Source organism: Rattus norvegicus, chromosome 8 (assembly GCF_036323735.1).
Source record: "Rattus norvegicus strain BN/NHsdMcwi chromosome 8, GRCr8, whole genome shotgun sequence".
Taxonomy (NCBI): Eukaryota; Metazoa; Chordata; class Mammalia; order Rodentia; family Muridae; genus Rattus; species Rattus norvegicus.
The window spans coordinates 26629846-26651960 of record NC_086026.1 but is presented as its reverse complement, the minus strand read 5'-3'; the positions used below and the strand labels follow the sequence as shown (position 1 = coordinate 26651960).

The 22115-nt window shown below is 37.9% G+C and overlaps 1 pseudogene; it reads right to left on the bottom strand.

Annotated features, from left to right (window-relative positions):
* Window positions 1-1672: 1672 nt before the first annotated feature.
* Window positions 1673-21893, bottom strand: Foxk2-ps2 (forkhead box K2, pseudogene 2; annotated as a pseudogene).
* Between the last annotated feature and the right edge of the window lie 222 nt (window positions 21894-22115).

The window sequence follows — 22115 nt, the reverse complement described above, 5'->3', positions numbered from 1 at the left end:
ACTGCCTTTTCTGTATTCCATATATTTTTATTTTATTAATTAAACCTGCTCTCTGAAAAGTTTATACATATATACTGTGCATACTCAACAATTCTTATCCCCAACTTTTTTACACTCTCGATTACATTCTCAATTCTCTTCCCTAAAAATCCCTTTCTCACATTCCTGTGTTTTTGATTTGTTTGACTCTCTGATAATAACTAGAGCCATCAGTGTCCCATAAACTAGAAGCTGCCTATTGGAATTTAGTGGCCTAGGAAGTTGTTATATAACTACCTATTATTTGATGGTCTGTTTCTGCTTCTTCCCTGGTGATATTTAGATAGTGTAGTGCATCAGGCTGCAATGAAAGTAAAGAAGCTTAGGTTCATAGACACTCAGTTGGCATGAGTTCAGGGAAGAAATAAACCTTCTCCAAGATCATTTTCAGATTTACAGTTCTCTTTATTCTGGGGTAATAAGAACTACATAAAGCTTGGGGAGTTGTTAGGCATTTTCAGCATGAAGGTCCATTATTGATTGGTATGGAAGTGGTGAAAATTCTTCATTTGCAGTAGGAGGAATTCCAGGTGCTTGCTTATATGAAATGAGAAAGTTAAGTCTGTAGTTTGGTCACAGGCTCCAACCTTACCCCTGCCAGTATCAAGATGAGATTTTTCAGGTTTGGAAACATCTCAATGTTAGTCTTGCCCCAGGTCCATTTCCCCTGGTTTTACTTGCCCCACACCTATTTCCCAGAATCTCTCAATAACCAGTAGTCTGATAGTAAAGGAAAACACATAAAGATCACCTCAAATTCTGTCACAAATTCTTGTGACATATCCCATAAAAATAGTTTTTTTTGACTGACAATGCTCAAGATAAGGTTTCATGGAGCAATGACCGGGATAAGCATGAGAGTCTGAAAAACCAGATGTAGTCTTACCAGAAGAATAGTGCATAAGTCATCAGGATATGAACTACATCTATTTACAGCAATGTAGTAGGGAATAGTGGGCCTGTGGTGGCCCAAGGCATGGCAGCCAGGAAGGGAAACCAATCTACACTATGGTAAGGAGGTGGGATGGATCTGCCATATTCTGAGTATAGTCCTTAGGTGCCCAAATCTAAACCACATCCTGGGAGAGTTAGGCCTTCTGTCTGAAAGTCAGTAAAGTGTTCCAGACCTCACAGAAATGAACATTCACCAGTGCAAGAGCTTCTTAGAAGGGAGGAAATGGCTATGGAACTCAATGCTTTGATGTCATACAAAGAAACACAGGACTAATTTGACTAACCCCACAAATATACCCATTTTCTTATCTAGCTGAACAAATAACCTTAAAGAAAAACCCCAGGCATGAGAAAATCACACCATACAATATATGATTTTACGACACTATCTCTTTACATTTCCTATGTAATTATATGGTAAATATTTTACTTTTTCTTTATTTATTCATTCTTTTCCTCTTAAGTTAATTTGTGCTGCTTTTCATTTAACTCATTAGGTTCCCTTTGCAGTCATCTATCTTACAAATATTGACATTCTTGTATTACTTTTTTCCATTAATTTTTACTCATTCACTTTACATCTGATCACACTTTCCCCTACACCCAGCATCCCCCACATAGTCCCTCCCCTCATATCTTCTATTCTCCACTGAGGTGCGGGACACCCCTCTCCCACGTATTAAATCACCTGGGCACCTAAAGTCATTGGATGTCTAGGTGTATCCTCTCCTACTGACGTAAGGCCTTTGCCTGGTTCTTCCTGGGAACGTGGCACTTTGATGAAATAACGGTTCAGAGAGAGATTGTGGCGAATTGAATTCTGCTAGCCCTTGTCCGCAGTCCTGTAGTATGGATAGTTTTTAGTGATGTGTGTATAGATCCCATTTAGGGTAAGTTGTTTATCAGGAGCCATTGCAATTGCTTGTACTATCAATTGTACATAGGAATAAGGTGGTTTTGAGTCATCATTTGGGCTGTCTCCACCTAAAGCTTCCTTTTCATTTTCTTGGTGTGAATTGTCAGCTGTTAAATTAAGGTCAGATGGTATCACACAGCCCATTTTGTACCCTAAAATCCTGCTCCCTGGGGGCTGGATGGGCAGGATTTTGCAGCAGTGATAGTTCCCGTGGGGGAGGGAACGGGGCTGATGAGGAGGGCCACCATGTCTTGAATGATGGTCAGGGGTGAGATGTGTGGCTGCACAGGCTTCACCGGTGACTCAGGTGCTTCCTGCTTCTCTCTTTTCTCTCTGGATAGGGCTGTGAATGTTATTTTGATATTTGTGCTCAGAAACCTGAACGTGCACACGCGTGGCAGCTGCAGCGGCGGCGCCCCCCGCCACTGGAACACCCCGTACACGAACACGCAGTTCTTGCCAAAACAGCTTAGGTAGAAGTCGCAGCCCGGGTCTGGCCGGGGCTGTGTGGGTTCCGGGACGGCCGCTCTGTGGCCACCGCCGGGGATGTGAAGATCTCCAGGTGGCGCGACAAGATGAAAGCTCTAGTGGCCCATGCTCTTATCTACCGAGCCCTGCGAAGAGTTGCGCCCGATGGTCACCGAATGGTTCTTCATGAGGCACTCGAACTCGCGGCCTTCGAGCCGCTCCACTGCCCAACTGCCGGGCGGGGATCCGCCACACCCAGTCCCGCCTGCGGGGCCTGGCTGATACGCGTGGGTGCCCTATAAATTCACCTATCATGAATTTATAAAGTGAAATTATGGTTGTAGACATTATGCATTATATGATAAATTCTAAAGTAATCATTAATTTAAAACTGAAAAAATTAAGTTTCTAGTAATATGTGATTTGAATTGCTTTGAATTATATACACTAAATATGACACAATTATGTTTGATTATACGTCTATTGGAAATCAAAATTATTCATTTATTTTTATACTCCAGATATTATTCCCCTCCCAGTTTACTCTCCCTGTCCCCCAAAAGTTCCACATCCCATACTTCCTCCCAAGGTCCTCCTCCACAAGGATATCCCCACCCCACCCACACCACCAGACCTCTAAACTTCCTGGAGCCTCCAGTCTCTTGAGGTTTAGGTGCATCTTCTCTGAGTACACCCAGACTCAGGGATCCTCTGCTGTATATGTATTGGAGTCCTCATCTCAGATGGTGTATGCTGCCTCCTTGGTGATCCAGTATGTAACCTCAGGGGAGAGGTCTGCTGGTCCTCCTACAGGTTTGCCCTCCACCTTTTTTCCTCCTGTTTCCTCCTGCTCTTTCCTAATTCAACGGAAGGCTCGGCAGCTTATGCTCATGGTTGGGTGCACATATCTGCATCTGACTCTTTCAGCTGCTTGTTGGGTCTTTGAGAGGGCAGTCATGATAGGTCCCTTTTGTGAGCGCCCCATAGCCTAAGTAATGGTGTCAGGTCTTAGGGCCTCCCCTTGAGGTGGATCCCACTTTGGACTTGTCACTGGACCTTCTTTTCCTCAGGCTCTTCTCCAGTTCCATCCCTGAATTTCTTTCAGACAGGAAGAATTATGGGTCAGAGCTTTGTGGGATAGCATCCCGATTCCTAATTTGTTGTCTTGTCTTTCTGTTGGAGGTAAGTTCAGTAAGATCCTTCTCCCTACTGTAGGGTTCCCCCTTTGAGTCCTGAGGGTCTCTCACTTCCCAGGTCTCTGGTATATTCTAGAACATTCTCCTTCCTCCTGAGGTGTCCTGTTTCTGTTCTTTCTTATGTCTCTCGGGGATTCAGTCCTTTCCCCCCCCCCACAACACCAGATCATGTTTCCCTCATCCCCAACACTATTCCCTTTCTCTCCACTGACCCTCTTTCCTTCCCCTCACTTGTAGTTGCTTTCTTCTATCTCCCAAGTGTGACTGAGGTATCCTCACTTGGGCCCTTCATCTTGTTGACCTTTTTGAATTCTGTGGAATATATCCTGGGTATTCTGTCCTTTTTTTTTTCTTTTTTTCGGAGCTGGGGACCAAACCCAGGGCCTTGCGCTTGCTAGACAAGCGTTCTACCACTGAGCTAAATCCCCAACCCCCTTATTTTTTGTCTAGTATCGACTTATTGGTGAGAACACACCGTGCATGTCCTTTTGGGTCAGAGTGGGTCACCTCACTCAGGATGATATTTTCTAGTTCCATCTATTTGCCTGCAAAACTCAGAAGGTCCTCATTCTTAATAGCTGAGTAGTATTCCATTGTTTAAACAAGCCACATTTTCTGCTTCCATTCTTCAGCCGTGGGACATTTGGGTTGCTTCCAGCTTCTGGCTATCACAAAGGCTGCTATTAACACTGTGGCATGTGTGCTCCTGTGGCATTGTGGACTATCTTTTAGGTATATTCCCAAGAGTGGTATTGCTGGGTCTTTAGGTATGTCTATTTCCAAATTTTTGAGAAACTTCCAAATTGATTTCCAGAATGGTTGTACCAGTTTGCAATCCCACTAGCAATGCAGGAGTGTTCCTCTTTCTCCATATGCTTCCCAACATATGTTGTTTTCTGACGTTTAGAACTTAGCCATTCAGACGGGTGTAAGGTGGAATCTCAGGGTCGTTTTGATTTGCATTTCTCTGATCACTAAGGACTTTGAACATTTCTTTAGGTGCTTCTCAGCCATTCAAAATTCTTCTGTTGTGAGCTCTCAGTTTAGTTCTATACCCCATTTTTGGTTGGGTTTTTTTTTTTTTTTTTTTGGTGGTTGGCTTCAGGAGTTCTTTATATATTCTAGATAATATGTGGGGTTAGTGACTTTTTTCCCAATCTGTAGGATGCTGATTGGTCTTATTCACTATGTTCTTTGCTTACAGAAGCTTTCCAGGTTCATGAGGTCCCATTTATCAATTCTTGATCTTAGAGCATGAGCCATTGGAGCTCTGTTTAGAAAAATTTCCCCATGCCAATGAATTCAAGGCTCTTCCCCACTTTCACTTCTTTTAGATTCAGGGTACCTGGTTTTATGTTAAGGTCCTTTATTCACTTAGACTGGAGCTTTGTGCATGGTGACAAATATGGTTCTATTTTAATTTTTCTACATACAGACAGCCAGTTAGACCAGCACCGTTTATTGAAGATGCTTTCTTTTTTGCATTGTATATTTTTGGTTTCTTTGTCAAAGATAAAGTGTGCGTAAGTGTGTGTTTTATTTCTGTGCCTTCAATTCTATTTCATTGATCAACCTGTCTGTCTCTGTACCAATACCATGTAGTTTTTATCACTATTGCTCTGTAGTAAAGCTTGAGGTCAGGAATGGTGATTCCCCGAGCCTCTTTTATTGTTAAGAATTGCTTTTTGCTATTCTTGGTATTTTTTTCCTTTTCCAGATGAATTTGAATATTGCTCTTTCCATGTCTTTGAAGAATTGTGTTGGAATTTTGATGGGGATTGCATTGAATCTGTAGATTGCCTTTGGTAGGATGGCAACTTTTACTATGTTCATTCTGCCAATCTGGAAAATCTCTCCACTTTCTGAGATCTTCTTAGTTTTCTTTTTTGACAGACTTGAAGTTCTTACCGTGGAGATCTTTCAGTTGTTTGGTTAGAGTTACCCCAAGATATTTTATATTATCTGGGTCTATTGTTAAGGGAGTTGTTTCCCCAATTTCTTTTTCACCCTGTTTATTATTTGTATAATGGAAACCTACTGATTTTTTTGAGTTAATTTTATATCTGGGCACTTTTGCTAAAGTTGTTTATCAGCTGGAGAAGGTCTATGGAAGAATTTTTTGGGTCACATATGTATACTATCATATCATTTGCAAATAGTGATAACTTTGGTTCTTCTTTACCAATTTGTATCCCCTTGATCTGTTTTTGTGTCTTATTATTCTAGCTAGTACTTTGAGTACTACATTGCAAAGATATGGGAAAAGTGGGCATCCTTTTCTTGTCCCTGATTTTGGTGGGATTGTTTCAAGTATCTCTCCATTTAATTTGATGTTGACTGTTGGTTTGTAGTAAACTGCTTTTATCATATTTAGGTATGGGTCTTGAATTTCTGATCTATACAATAGTTTTAACATGAAGGGCACTTGTATTTTGTTAAAAGCTTTTTCTGCATCTATGTAGATGGTCATATGAATCTTTTCTTTGAGTGTGTTTATATGGTGGATTATGTTAATGGATTTTTTTATATTGGACCAACCTTTCATCCCTGTGATGATGAATAAAGAATTTTATTGAGTATTTTTGCTTCAGTATTCCTAAATGTGTTTGGTCTGACTTTCTCTTCTTTGGTAGGGTCCCTGTGTGGTTTAGGTATCAGAGTAATTGTGGCTTCATAGAACGTATTAGGTGGTGTTCCTTCTGTCTCTATTTTACAGAGTAGTTTGGGGAATATTCTTGACAGGTTTTCTCTGAAAATCTGGTAGAATTCTGAACTAAATCCTGTTTAGAAAGTTTACCTGTTCTTGATATAACTTTTTTTTTATTAACTTGAGTATTTCTTATATACATTTCGAGTGTTATTCCCTTTCCCGGTTTCCGGGCAAACATCCCCCTCCCCCCTCCCCTTCCGTATGGGTGTTCCCCTCCTAAGCCTCCCCCCATTGCCGCCCTCCCCCCAACAGTCTAGTTCACTGGGGGTTCAGTCTTAGCAGGACCCAGGGCTTCCGCTTCCACTGGTGCTCTTACTAGGATATTCATTGCTACCTATGAGGTCAGAGTCCAGGGTCAGTCCATGTATAGTCTTTAGGTAGTGGCTTAGTCCCTGGAAGCTCTGGTTGCTTGGCATTGTTGTACATATGGGGTCTCGAGCCCCTTCAAGCTCTTCCAGTTCTTTCTCTGATTCCTTCAACGGGGGTTCTATTCCCAGTTCAGTGGTTTGCTGCTGGCATTCGACTCTGTATTTGCTGTATTCTGGCTGTGTCTCTCAGGAGCGATCTACATCCGGTTCCTGTCGGTCTGCACTTCTTTGCTTCATCCATCTTGTCTAATTGGGTGGCTGTATATGTATGGGCCACATGTGGGGCAGGCTCTGAATGGGTGTTACTTCAGTCTCTGTTTTAATCTTTGCCTCTCTCTTCCCTGCCAAGGGTATTCTTGTTCCCCTTTTAAAGAAGGCGTGAAACATTCACGTTTTGATCATCCGTCTTGAGTTTCATTTGTTCTAGGCATCTAGGGTAATTCAAGCATTTGGGCTAATAGCCACTTATCAATTAGTGCATACCATGTATGTCTTTCTGTGATTGGGTTAGCTCACTCAGGATGATATTTTCCAGTTCCAACCATTTGCCTACGAATTTCATAGAGTCGTTGTTTTTGATAGCTGAGTAATATCCATTGAGTAGATGTACCACATTTTCTGTATCCATTCCTCTGTTGAAGGGCATCTGGGTTCTTTCCAGCTTCTGGCTATTATAAATAAGGCTGCGATGAACATAGTGGAGCAAGTGTCTTTTTTATATGCTGGAGCATCTTTTCGGTATATGCCAAAGAGAGGTATAGCTGGATCCTCAGGCAGTTCAATGTCCAATTTTCTGAGGAACCTCCAGACTGATTTCCAGAATGGTTGTACCAGTCTGCAATCACACCAACAATGGAGGAGTGTTCCTCTTTCTCCGCATCCTCGCCAGCATCTGCTGTCACCTGAGTTTTTGATCTTAGCCATTCTCACTGGTGTGAGGTGTAATCTCAGGCTGAACCCCATTTTTTATAGGGTTATTTGTCTCCCTGCGGTCTAACTTCTTGAGTTCTTTGTATATTTTGGATATAAGGCCTCTATCTGTTGTAGGATTGGTAAAGATCTTATCCCAATCTGTTGGTTGCCATTTTGTCCTAACCACAGTGTCCTTTGCCTTACAGAAGCTTTTCAGTTTTATGAGATCCCATTTGTTGATTCTTGATCTTAGAGCATAAGCCATTGGTGTTTTGTTCAGGAAGTTTTTTCAAGTGCCCATGTGTTCCAGATGCTTCCCTAGTTTTTCTTCTATTAGTTTGAGTGTGTCTGGTTTGATGTGGAGGTCCTTGATCCACTTGGACTTAAGCTTTGTACAGGGTGATAAGCATGGATCGATCTGCATTCTTCTACATGTTGACCTCCAGTTGAACCAGCACCATTTGCTGAAAATGCTATCTTTTTTCCATTGGATGGTTTTGGCTCCTTTGTCAAAAATCAAGTGACCATAGGTGTGTGGGTTCATTTCTGGGTCTTCAATTCTATTCCATTGGTCTATCTGTCTGTCTCTGTACCAACACCATGCAGTTTTTATCACTATTGCTCTGTAATACTGCTTGAGTTCAGGGATAGTGATTCCCCCTGAAGTCCTTTTATTGTTCAGGATAGTTTTAGCTATCCTGGGTTTTTTGTTATTCCAGTTGAATTTGCAAATTGCTCTGTCTAACTCTCTGAATAATTGGATTGGTATTTTGATGGGGATTGCATTGAATCTGTAGATCGCTTTTGGTAAAATGGCAATTTTTACTATATTAATCCTCCCAATCCATGAGCATGGGAGATCTTTCCGTTTTCTGAGGTCTTCTTCAATTTTTTTCTTCAGTGTCTTGAAGTTCTTATTGTACAGACCTTTTACTTGCTTGGTTAAAGTCACACCGAGGTACTTTATAGTATTTGGGTCTATTATGAAGGGTGTCGTTTCCCTAATTTCTTTCCCGGCTTGTTTCTCTTTTGTGTAGAGGAAGGCTATTGATTTATTTGAGTTAATTTTATACCCAGCCACTTTGCTGAAGTTGTTTATCAGCTTTAGTAGTTCTCTGGTGGAACTTTTGGGATCACTTAAATATACTATCATATCATCTGCAAATAGTGATATTTTGACTTCTTCTTTTCCCATCTGTATCCCCTTGACCTGCTTTTGTTGTCTGATTGCTCTGTCTAGAACTTCAAGAACTATATTGAATAAGTAGGGAGAGAGTGGGCAGCCTTGTCTAGTCCCTGATTTTAGTGGGATTGCTTCAAGTTTCTCTCCATTTAGTTTAATGTTAGCAACTGGTTTGCTGTATATGGCTTTTACTATGTTTAGGTATGGGCTTGAACTCCTATTCTTTCCAGGACTTTTATTATGAAGGGGTGTTGAATTTTGTCAAATGCTTTCTCAGTATCTAATAAAATGATCATGTGGTTTTGTTCTTTCAGTTTGTTTATATAATGGATCACGTTGAAGGTTTTCCGTATATTAAACCATCCCTGCATGCCTGGGATGAAGCCTACTTGATCGTGGTGGATGATTGTTTTGATGTGCTCTTGGATTCGGTTTGCCAGAATTTTATTGAGTATTTTTGCGCCAGTATTCATAAGGGAAATTGGTCTGAAGCTCTCTTTCTTTGTTGGGTCTTTGTGTGGTTTAGGTATAAGAGTAATTGTGGCTTCATAGAAGGAATTCGGTAGTGCTCCATCTGTTACAATTTTGTGGAATAGTTTGGATAATGTTGGTATGAGGTCTTCTATGAAGGTCTGATAGAATTCTGCACTAAACCCATCTGGACCTGGGCTCTTTTTGGTTGGGAGACCTTTAATGACTGCTTCTATTTCCTTAGGAGTTATGGGGTTGTTTAACTGGTTTATCTGTTCCTGATTTAACTTCAGTACCTGGTATCTGTCTAGGAAATTGTCCATTTCCTGCAGATTTTCAAGTTTTGTTGAATATAGGCTTTTATAGTAAGATCTGATGATGTTTTGAATTTCCTCTGAATCTGTAGTTATGTCTCCCTTTTCATTTCTGATTTTGTTAATTTGGACACACTCTCTGTGTCCTCTCGTTAGTCTGGCTAAGGGGTTATCTATCTTGTTGATTTTCTCAAAGAACCAACTTTTGGTTCTGTTGATTCTTTCTATGGTCCTTTTTGTTTCTACTTGGTTGATTTCAGCTCAGAGTTTGATTATTTCCTGCCTTCTACTCCTCCTGGGTGTACTTGCTTCTTTTTGTTCTAGAGCTTTTAGGTGTGCTGTCAAGCTGCTGACATATACTCTTTCCTGTTTCTTTCTGCAGGCACTCAGCTCTGTGAGTTTTCCTCTTAGCACAGCTTTCATTGTGTCCCATAAGTTCGGGTATGTTGTACCTTCATTTTCATTAAATTCTAAAAAGTCTTTAATTTCTTTTTTTATTTCTTCCTTGACCAGGTTATCATTGAGTAGAGCATTGTTCAATTTCCACGTATATGTTGTTATTCTTCCCTTATTGTTATTGAAGACCAGTTTTAGGCCCTGGTGGTCCGATAGTATGCATGGGATTATTTCTATCTTTCTGTACCTGTTGAGGCCCGTTTTTTGACCAATTATATGGTCAATTTTGGAGAAAGTACCATGAGGAGCTGAGAAGAAGGTATATCCTTTTGCTTTAGGATAGAATGTTCTATAAATATCCGTTAAGTCCATTTGGCTCATGACTTCTCTTAGTCTGTCTACGTCTCTGTTTAATTTCTGTTTCCATGATCTGTCCATTGATGAGAGTGGGGTGTTGAAATCTCCTACTATTATTGTATGAGGTGCAATGTGTGTTTTGAGCTTTAGTAAGGTTTCTTTTACGTATGTAGGTGCCCTTGTATTTGGGGCATAGATATTTAGGATTGAGAGTTCATCTATGTGGATTTTTCCTTTGATGAATATGAAGTGTCCTTCCTTATCTTTTTTGATGACTTTTAGTTGAAAATTGATTTTATCTGATATTAGAATGGCTACTCCAGCTTGCTTCTTCCGACCATTTGCTTGGAAAGTTGTTTTCCAGCCTTTCACTCTGAGGTAGTGTCTGTCTTTGTCTCTGAAGTGTGTTTCCTGTAGGCAGCAGAATGCAGGGTCCTCGTTGTGTATCCAGATTGTTAATCTATGTCTTTTTATTGGGGAGTTGAGGCCATTGATGTTGAGAGATATTAAGGAATAGTGATTATTGCTTCCTGTTATATTCATATTTGGATGTGAGGTTATGTTTGTGTGCTTTTCTTCTCTTTGTTTTGTTGCCGAGATGATTAGTTTCTTGCTTCTTCTAGAGTATAGCTTGCCTCCTTTTGTTGGGCTTTACCCTTTATTATACTTTGTAGTGCTGGATTTGTAGAAAGATATTGTGTAAATTTGGTTTTGTCGTGGAATATCTTGGTTTCTCCATCTATGTTAATTGAGAGTTTTGCAGGATACAGCAACCTGGGCTGGCATTTGTGTTCTCTTAGGGTCTGTATGACATCAGTCCAGGATCTTCTGGCCTTCATAGTTTCTGGCAAAAAGTCTGGTGTGATTCTGATAGGTCTTCCTTTATATGTTACTTGACCTTTTTCCCTTACTGCTTTTAATATTCTTTCTTTATTTTGTGCGTTTGGTGTTTTGAGTATTATGTGACGGGAGGTGTTTCTTTTTTGGTCCAATCTATTTGGAGTTCTGTAGGGTTCTTGTATGCCTATGGGTATCTCTTTTTTTAGGTTAGGGAAGTTTTCTTCTATGATTTTGTTGAAGATATTTACTGGTCCTTTGAGCTGGGAGTCTTCATTCTCTTCTATACCTATTATCCTTAGGTTTGATCTTCTCATTGAGGCCTGGATTTCCTGTGTGTTTTGGACCAGTAGCTTTTTCTGCTTTACATTATCTTTGACAGTTGAGTCAATGATTTCTATGGAATCTTCTGCTCCTGAGATTCTCTCTTCCATCTCTTGTATTCTGTTGGTGAAGCTTGTATCTACAGGTCCTTGTCTCTTCTTTTGGTTTTCAATATCCAGGGTTGTTTCCATGTGTTCTTTCTTGATTGCTCTATTTCCATTTTTAATTCCTTCAACTGTTTGATTGTGTTTTCCTGGAATTCTTTCAGGGATTTTTGTGTCTCCTCTCTATGGGCTTCTACTTGTTTATTTATGTTTTCCTGGAATTCTTTCAGGCATTTTTGCGATTCTTCTCTGTAGGCTTCTACTTGTTTATTAATGTTTTCCTGTGTTTCTTTAAGGGAGTTCTTCATGTCTTTCTTGAAGTCCTCCAGCATCATGGTCAAATATGATTTTGAAACTAGATCTTGGTTTTCTGGTGTGTTTGGATATTCCATGTTTGTTTTGATGGGAGAATTGGGCTCCGATGGTGCCATGTAGTCTTGGTTTCTGTTGCTTGGGTTCCTGCGCTTGCCTCTCGCCATCAGATTATCTCTAGTGTTACTTTGTTCTGCTATTTCTGACAGTGGCTAGACTGCCCTATAAGCCTGTGTGTCAGGAGTGCTGTAGACCTGTTTTCCTGTTTTCTTTCAGCCTGTTATGGGGACAGAGTGTTCTGCTTTCAGGCGTGCAGGTTTTCCTCTCTACAGGTCTTCAGCTGTTCTTGTGGGCCTGTGTCTTGAGTTCACCAGGCAGGTCTCTTGCAGGAGAAAAGTTGGTCTTACCTGTGCTCCCGAGGCTCAAGTTCACTCGGGGTGTGCTGCCCACTAGCTCTCTGCGGCGGCAGCAACCAGGAAGATCTGCGCTGTCGTTTCCGGGAGCTTCAGGGCACCAGGGTTCCAGATGGCATTTGGTGTTTTCCTCTGGCGTCCGAGATGTGTGTGCAGAGTGCAGTCTCTTCTGGTTTCCCAGGCGTGTCTGCCTCTCTGAAGGTTTAGCTCTCCCTCCCACGGGATTTGGGTGCAGGGAACTGTTTATCCGGTCTGTTTCCTTCAGGTTCCAGTGGTGTCTCAGACGCAGCAGTCCTGCCGCTCCTGGGCCCTTCCCCACGGGAACCCAGAGGCCTTATACAGTTTCCTCTTGGGCCAGGGATGTGGGCAGGGGTGGGCAGTGTTGGTGGTCTCTTCCACTCTGCAGCCTCAGGGGTGCCCACCTGACCAGGCGGTGAGGTCTCTCTCCCACGGGGTCTGGGAGCAGAGAGCTGCTGCAGGCCGGGATCCGCGGGTGTGGGACTTCCGGTAAACACAGGAGGTGCCCGGTCCTAGAGGAATTCTGCCTCTGTGTGTCCCGAGATCATCAGGCAGGTCTCTTGCAGCAGAAAAGTTGGTCTTACCTGTGGTCCCAAGGCTCAAGTTTGCTCAAGGAGTGCTGCCCACGTGCTCTCCGCGGTGGCAACCTTGATATAACTTTCATATGTGGAATCTGTCTAGAAAAACCATCCATTTCATCTATATTTTCCAGTTTTCTTGCTGGGCCCATATTGGAAAATTTTAATACATTTATTCCTTGATAAATACAGTACAAAACAAATGCCTCTTAAAACACATAAAAATGACATGTTTTTTTGTCTCTGATCACATAAATATTTTGACTCATATATAGTAGTAAAGGAAGGAAGCAGTACTCAGGAATTTTTCTAGAGTAAAGGAAAATATACCTCAAAAATTCTGAAAATTGACATTCATTTTTTTCTTATACTTCCAACATTAATTTTTGGAAGTACTTACAGACTAAGATAAATTAAACCAATTTGGATAATGTTGAGCTTTGTGCATTTAGCCTTCCAGGTCCTAGTGCAGTCAATAATTATCCAGTGCTTCTAGCTCTTCGTTTTTATGTTTGTAGTGAATTGGCACACATGTTCTTCTTTTTCCATGAATAACTCTATCAAAAAACTCTTAAATGTCACTATTTATATTGATCTTGTCTCAAGACCTGGTACAATAAGGTGAACATATCTGTACTTTCTAACCATGCTAGAAGAGAACAGAAGCTTAACCTGGTAGGTATAGAGAGTGTGGAAGAGTGAAAGGGTACTGAGATGTTTCTTTATGTATTGTGCAGACAAACTTCATGATTCTGGTATAAAGATGAGGGACAATTAGCATGAACTATTTCATTTATTTGGACTTTGAAATACATACTTTGTTATACTGTGTGTACTAAATACTTCAGTTAAGATTTGCTTTCCAATGACCCAGATTTTACATACACATATCTCACATAAAATGAATCCCTTTAAATTAATTCTTACAAATCCCCAAATGTCTATAATGTACTTGGTGAGGGAAAGTATGAGTAGCCTATTTACCATGACTCCAAGTATTGTTGTCAATGTTAGTCTGAGTATATGAAGTTTTTTCTATCTGCTGCCTTTCTGTCATATGTTAGAACATAAAACAGTATGTTAGTTTGGGTCACTGACTCCAAGATTGTCAGGTAGAAAAAAAATTAAACCATGTATACACCAAGTGGACTTATCATAGACACAATTTTCCATAATAGGAGAAATTGCAGTTAGCCACTTAATAAAACCAACATTTTTTACTTCCCATCTTCCCAAATGATTCCTCATCTCCCTGTCTTCATTTTAGAATTCATTGTCAATCCCATATGAAATTAGTGGAACCACTAGGTATATTTTCTGTAGGAAAAAGATACAAGAGGAAAACTAGAGTGTTCATATCATATCTGAGATCAGAACTGTTTCTGCTAACCACTCTGGGATCTATGTGTAGCCTTCCACATTTATCTTTTGCTTGTGTTAGTCCAGACAACTTCAAAAGAAGACACAGTGTCAGGTTTTATATTTTGTATGTTCCTGAGAATGATCTCCAATGTGCCAAATCGAAGTAAAAGAATAGCAAATTTTTGTAGGTATACAACAAATCATCACCAGTGTAAACATTGAGAACAGGCATCATAAATCTCCTGGGAAATCTCCTTTAAGGTAGTCAGGGGGAACTTCTAATAGTAAGAGTCACAGAGCAGAGTGAATAACTCGTGTAAGCATTCCAGGTAAATGAAAGATAAGAATGGCAACTTGAAATGAGCTCTCATGACATCCAACAGGTGGTTAACTGGACTTCTACTTGCACTATTTCTCCATTATTGAGGTTCCCCTGTATGGACTTCCTGTGGCTAAATTTTCAGATTCCCTTTACAAATACAAACACTTACATAATGCAGTAAGCAATAGCAGCATTTGCTGAAAATAATTTACTTTCTACCTGGTCTTAAGAGCACAATGCTTATACTCAGGCAATTTTCTCTTCCCTCCCTATTAGAGATACTCCAGACCTTGGTGATTGTTGGGGGGAAGGTGGTAATAGGGGGAGGATGGGGAGGGGAACACCCATACAGAAGAGGACAGGGAGGAGTTAGGGGGATGTTGGCCTGGAAACTGGGAAAGGGAATAGCAACGAAATGTAAATAAGAAATACCCAAGTTAATAAAGATGGAGGAAATAAATGGCTTAAAAAAAAGGAGTGGGAGCATCCGCATATTGGCCATCCTTCTTCTTGAGCTTCCTGTGGTCTGTGGATTGCATCTTGGGTAATTCGAGCTTTTTGGCTAATATCAATGAGTGCATACCAAGTGTGTTTTTTCTTTTCTTGAGTTACCTCACTCAGGATGATATTTTCTAGTGCATTCCATTTGCCTATGAATTTCGTGAAGTTATTGTTTTTGATACCTGAGTAGTATTCCATTGTGTAGATGTACCACATTTTGGAATCCATTCCTCTTTTGAAAAGCATCTGGGTTCTTTCCAGCTTCTGGCTATTATAAATAAGGCTGCTATGAACATACTGGAGCATGTATCTTTGCTGTATGTTGGAGCATCTTTTGGGTATATGCCCAGGAGTGGTATAGCTGGGTCCTCAGGTAGTAGAATGGCCAATTTTCTGAGGAACCTCCAGATTGAGTTCCAGAGTGGTTGTACCAGTTTTCAATCCCACCAACAGTGGAGGAGTGTTCCTCTTTCTCCACATCCTCACCAGCATCTGCTGTCCCCGGAGTTTTTGATCTCAGCCATTCTGACTGGTGTGAGGTGGAATCTCAGGGTTGTTTTGATTTGCATTTCCCTGATGACTAAGGATGTTGAACATTTCTTTAGGTGCTTTTAGGCCATTCGATATTCTTCAGACAAGAATTGTTTGTTTAGCTCTGTCCTCCATTTTTTAATAGGATAATTTGGCTGTCTGGAGTCTAACTTCTTGAGTTCTTTGTATATATTATATATTAGCTCTATATCAGATCTATGATTGGTAAAGATCTTTCCCAATTTGTTGTTTGCTATTTTGTCCTGATGACAGTTGTCTTTTGCCTTACAGAAGCTTTGCAGTTTTATGAGGGTCCATTTGTCGATTCTTGATTTTAGAGCATAAGCCATTGTTTTTGTTTTGTTTTGTTTTTCAGAAAATTTTCCATACTGCCCATGTGTTTGAGACTATTCCTCATTTTTCTCCTATTACTTTGAGTGTATTTGGTTTGTTGTGAAGAATGTTGATACACTTGGACTTAAGCTTTGTACATGGTGATAAGAATGAACCAATTTGCATGCTTCTTCACGCTGACCTACAGTTGAACCAGCACTTTTTGTTGAAAATGCTATCTTTCTTCCATTGGATGGTTTTAGCTCCTTTGTCAAAGATCAAGTGACCATAGGTGTGTGGGTTCATTTCTGGGTCTTCAATTCTGTTGCACTGATCTATCTGCCTGTGTCTGTACTAATACCATATAGTTTTTATGACTATTGCTTTGTAATACTGCCTGAAGTCAGTGATGGTGATTCCCCCAGAAGTTCTTTCATTGTTGAATATATTTTTCGCTATCCTGGTTTTCTTTTGTTTTTCTGAATGAATTTGAAAATTGCTCTTTCTATCTCTATAAAGAATTGAGTAGGAATTTTGATGGGGATTGCATTGAATCTGTAGATTGCTTTTGGCAAAATTGCCATCTTTACTATATTAATCCTGCCAATTCATGAGCATGGAAGATCTTCCCATCTTCTGAGATCTTCCTCAATTTCTTTCTTCAGAGAATTGAAGTTCTTTTCATACAGATCTTTCACTTGCTTGGTTAAAGTCACACCACAATATTTTATATTATTTGGAACTTTTGTGAAGGGTGTCATTTCCCTAATTTCTTTCTCAGTCTGTTTATCCTTTGATTTGAGGAAGGCTACTCATTTGTTTGAGTTAATTTTATACACGACACTTTGCTGATGTTCTTTATCAGGTTAAGTAGTTTCCTGGTGGAACTTTTGGGGTCACTTAAGTACACTATCATATCACATCCATTATTTTAAATTCCTGCTGAGCAACTTAGAAGGAGTCATTAAAAAATCTGAAACATAACTGTGGTAAATATTTCTGAATACCAACTTAAATATTAGTGTTGACTGGAGCTGGTAAAAGAAATTAGTGAATCAAATGCAGACTATATTTCTTCTATATCAGCATCCTCAGTACTGAAGTTACATGGATGCATCACTACATTACACTTGATTGTTTACTATTTAGTAATACTGTTTCCACTTACTTCTATGTTTCATAAGACATTATCAAAGTATATTTCTAGGAGGTACCCATGTTGTATATGGAACAAAAATTAATAGGTTCTTTATGTAGGTTTTTTATATATTAATTATATTATATATACCAATATTACATATTGCTTGAAATTGGCAGATATTACTGGAATGATTATTAAAATACATGCCATTCAAGTAATATATCATTAAAATTACCAGTATATCTTTGGAAAGCCATAAATAAATTCTTTCATTTCTAAATTTCTGAGGTCTATACTTCAAGATATTGGAAGCATGAACATTTTAAGTTTTGTTAACCACTCAATAAATACTTTCATGACTTAGTTTCCAAATGTTCAAAATCAATGACACTTCAACAGAGTAGCTTCTCTCCTGTTTGGACAATAATTTGTTAATGGATACCCAGTTATAGACAACATGAAGAAGCTCTTACTTTTAAGGTATAGTTACATTCCTTTATATAGACATAAAAATAGAGACAAAAACTATTCTTCAAGAAAAGGAAGGACAAATTGTCAGGCAAAGACAGATATATTTTAGACTGAGACACAAACATATTTATTTTCTGGCATTGTTTTATCCATTGGAAAATGGCATATTATTACCTAGCCATGTTGAAATTTGTGTATCATTACGCTGAACAGACTGCTAGTATAATGTTGTCCTGCAATCCTAGCAAATAGAACAATGCGGTTAAGGCAAATAATTTTTGGAGCAAAACTAATGTAACTGGTTAAGAATGATATCAAAAGTAGGTTATTCACTGGGACTCAGAGAACTTTACTCAGTCAACCTATTCAAATTTCTCATTTGTTTATATGCCTAAGGATTTGTTAGTAATATAGCTGCATTTTAGTGTTGGTGTATTGCCGGCTACCTTTGGAACCACTACACTTCATTAATGATGTACAAGTTTGTGCTCCCACAAGCAATCGATAAACATTCCACTTTCCCAACATTCTCATCAGTATGACCTGTATTTGTTTTATCTATCCTGGCCATTGTGACAGGTATCAGTTCAAATCTCATAGTAGCTTTTATTTGCATTTTCCTGATGGCTAAGGAGGTTGATAATTTCTTTAAGCATTCCTCACCTCTTTATGTTTCATCTATCAGTAACTTACTTCTTTTTAGGACTCATTTTTGATAGAGTTATTTATTTTCTTGTTGCTCAGAATTTTGGATCTTTATATATTTTATATATTAACCCTCTAATTAGCATATAATTTCTAAAGATATTTTTCTTTCTTTTTTATTGGTGATCTGTTTCTTTGCCTTATGTTTTCCTTTTCAGTTTCCTGAGGTATTATTTATTTATTTTTGGTCATAGTCCTGCAATCAGTGTCCAGTAACTTAAGAGTAGGCGCAATGACTAGAAACAGACAACCAACACAAAATAAACTCAATTGAGTTTTTGTAGATATTTTGTTTTGTGTTGAATTCTTTGGAAAATTTTTTTCATCCCTCTCTAATAAGATCTTTTGCTTGTACATTACATTATTGTTTTGAGTTTGTATTTTGTGGTATATGAGTGTATTTCTTATCATTTTGTTTGTTTGTTTGTAGTTTGTTTCCTCTTAGACATATATTTCACTAGTTGGGGATGGGGAAGATATGGGGAAGTGTCGAGAGAGGGGGAAAGCATAATCAAATATATAGTAATAGAAAATTTCAATAGAAAATTCATAAAGTAAATAAATGATCCTCTTTGTGTGCACTGAGAAAAAGATACCTAGATGTTTTGAAGATGTTTTCATGGAAAGAAGCTTAAGTTGAATGTTGTTGCCCTCTCAGTTAATTTATGTACAAGAGAAATCATTTTAATATATGTATGTGCTCTATAGGGATACTAAACTCACTTGATAACACAAAATTATACCTTCTAATTGTTTATTATTTTGTGTTTATACAGTTGTATTATGCTTATATGAACAATAGGTACTTTTATATAAATATTTTTATGCAACTCTCTTTGAGGGATGTGAAATCAATATCAATATGGACATTGGTGGGAAAGATCAACACAAGAAATTCATGAAGTAATTCTAATTACAGAGTTGACATGAAATAATCTGAAGATAACCACAGTCTACAACTCCATTAGAAATAATGCAAATAATATCTAGTATGTAAATGTTACTATACATAGTTCCATGATGGAAGAAGAGTTCATATTCATTAAACATTTTCTGAAGTTCATTAAATATTCTAAGACAATATTTCTCATCATTAGTTAGAAGGAAAAAAAAAACATCTTGAATGTTACTGTCATGTAATTAGTTTTGATGTTATATCAAGTAATTTTGATATGTTAAATCATTCACAGATTATGTGTGTGTGTGCAACGTGTGAAATTCTAGATAACTAAATAAACATTTTGTAGAATTTTTATAAAAATGTATAGAAAGGAGGAAAATATTGTCCCTGGTTTAAAAACGTGGTAGCATTATTGCAAAGTATATTTATATTATTTCATTTATTTTTCTGTTTTGTACTTCATAATATATTTACAGTAAGATATGATGAACATGAGTATATGTCTTGAATTGGAATTGTTTATAATTTATCAGAATATTTCATGTAAGTATCTATTAAATACAAATAAGGTTAAGTCTAGTAAATTAGGTTTTTGACTTTTTCTTCTAAATTATTCTACATTATATAGGAAAGTAATTAAAAATGGCTTGGTATATGCTTTTACCAGCAGGGAATATAAGATATGGAATAAATTAGATATTAAAATTGAAGTTAGTTTCCACCAAAATTTAATTGTTATAAAATGATATAATTAATAAAACACTTGGAAATGACTATGAAGTATTTTCTATGAGTTAACTGAAGAACGAAGACAAACTTAGACATTTAGGACTGAATAAAAACAACAGATGAGAAGAAGACCTATGTAATGAAAATAATACCTTTTTGTCCCGTCCTCTGGTAAACACTTGTGTCTAGAAATATTAAGTGACCACAGTCTTTCCCAACTATATCAGAAATCTAGGAAATAGTCAAAAGTTATGAAAATATTATTATCCAATTATTAGTACAATTAGTTTAAAGTATAAATATTATTTGCATGAGGAACTACATATTTGAATGAAAAATTCTGAAAAAATAATTGCTATAAGAAAACAGTACCTGTAAATGGCACCTACTATCAACCTAAGTTTATTGTTTACACAAAGTAGTTTTTAAAGCCTGTGTACCAATTCTCAAAACAATTTTATAATATGCTTGAAATAGTGCATGCATATTTTTATGTTAATTTATTTTATTTCAATAGTTTTAAAATGGACTTCTGTTATTCTTTATTTTCTCTTAAGAATGGTCACTACTTGACTATCATCACAAGTTTATAAATTCTAGTGTTTCTATTATACTAAGATTTAATTAAATGCCTCTAGTGTGCACATATTGATGGGGATGTAATTGTCACAGAATATACTTTAAAAAGATTCTAGGGACAATGTTCTTGTCAAAATAGGGAAGTATTAATAAGGTATATGAGTCTCTAGTGGTAGAGCTTTTTTGAGAGTATCTGCATGAGAAATATAAGGAGATGCGTGTTATTAATTATTTCTACCCAGCCTTTAACCAATTAGATCCTGTATAAAACACACACACACACACACACACACACACACACACACACACACACACACACACACACACACGTCTTGGGTTCCTGAGATAGGGGCCAAGAAATGAAGTGATGACTTATATTTGACTTCCTTTAACTAGATAAAGTTATAAGTATAAAATGATAGGTTGGTGTGAGGCAGTAAAAGACACCCTCATTCCTGGTTGAGGAGGTTCACCTGATCATGATTTTTAACTTTAGTATGTATTGAGAAAGTTGTTTATTTATTTTTAAATTTTCCATTATGGTAGAATATATGTATTTATATTATAGTATGCCCTTATGATTCTCTGGATTTCCTAGCTAGCTTTTGTTAGATCTGCATTTTCATTTCTAAATGTGTTGATTTGGACATTCTCTCTCCACATTTTAGCTAATTTGGATAAGTGTTTGTCAATCTTACTGGTTTTCTCAAAAAATAAATTCTTTGTTTATTTAATCCTTATATTTTTCTTAATTGTTGTTTCTATTTTGTTTATTTCAGCCCAAAGTTTGGTCTTGCTGTCTACTTTACTCTTTCTTTTCTTTCTTTTTTGCTGTGGAACTTGAAGTTATCTTGCTAAGTGACTGGAATGAGATTTCTCCAATTGTTTTTTTTTTTTTTTAATGTAAGCACGTACTGCTATTAGTCTCTTATAAAATTGTCTCTTAGAACCAACTTCATCATGTTGTATAAGTTTCAATAGCCTTCTCTTAGTTTTACTCTTTTACAAAGTCTGTAATTTCTTCCAAATATTAAAAAGGCCATACAAGCATGTGTATTAGGCTCTTGTGTTTTGAATATTTTTTACTTTTTTACAATGAAGTGATGTCTTTTTTCATGTTTGGTGTCATTTTGGGTGCAGTAGAAGTATGAATATTGATTTTATATTCATTCTGTTAGTCTGTGCCTTTTTATTGGAGGAATTAAGAGATTTGATTTTGAGAAATATCAATGAACAGTGTTTATCTATTCCTAGTATTTTGCTGTTGGGTGTTTACTTTTAAATCTGAAAATGGTCCTTTAAAGATATTTGAAGATTTGTATTAGAATGCACATGGAATTTGCACTTTTTCTTCCATTTTTTTATCTACTCACTCTTGTATACCACCCTACCTTGGAATATTTTGCTTTTCTACTCTCATTCTTACCCTTACAAATTATTTTCTCCATTATGTACTTCACTTTTCTAAGAGAAGAGCAAGGCTTCCTTGCATATCACTATACCCTGGGATATCTAGTCCCAATAGAACTAAGTACCTTATCTCCTACAGAAGCCTAACCAGGCTATTCAAGTAGATGTAGGAGATCTAATGGCAGTCAACAGAGTCAGAGACAATGCCCACTCTAATAGTTAGGGGACCCACATAAAGTCCAAGCTGTACATCTGCTACA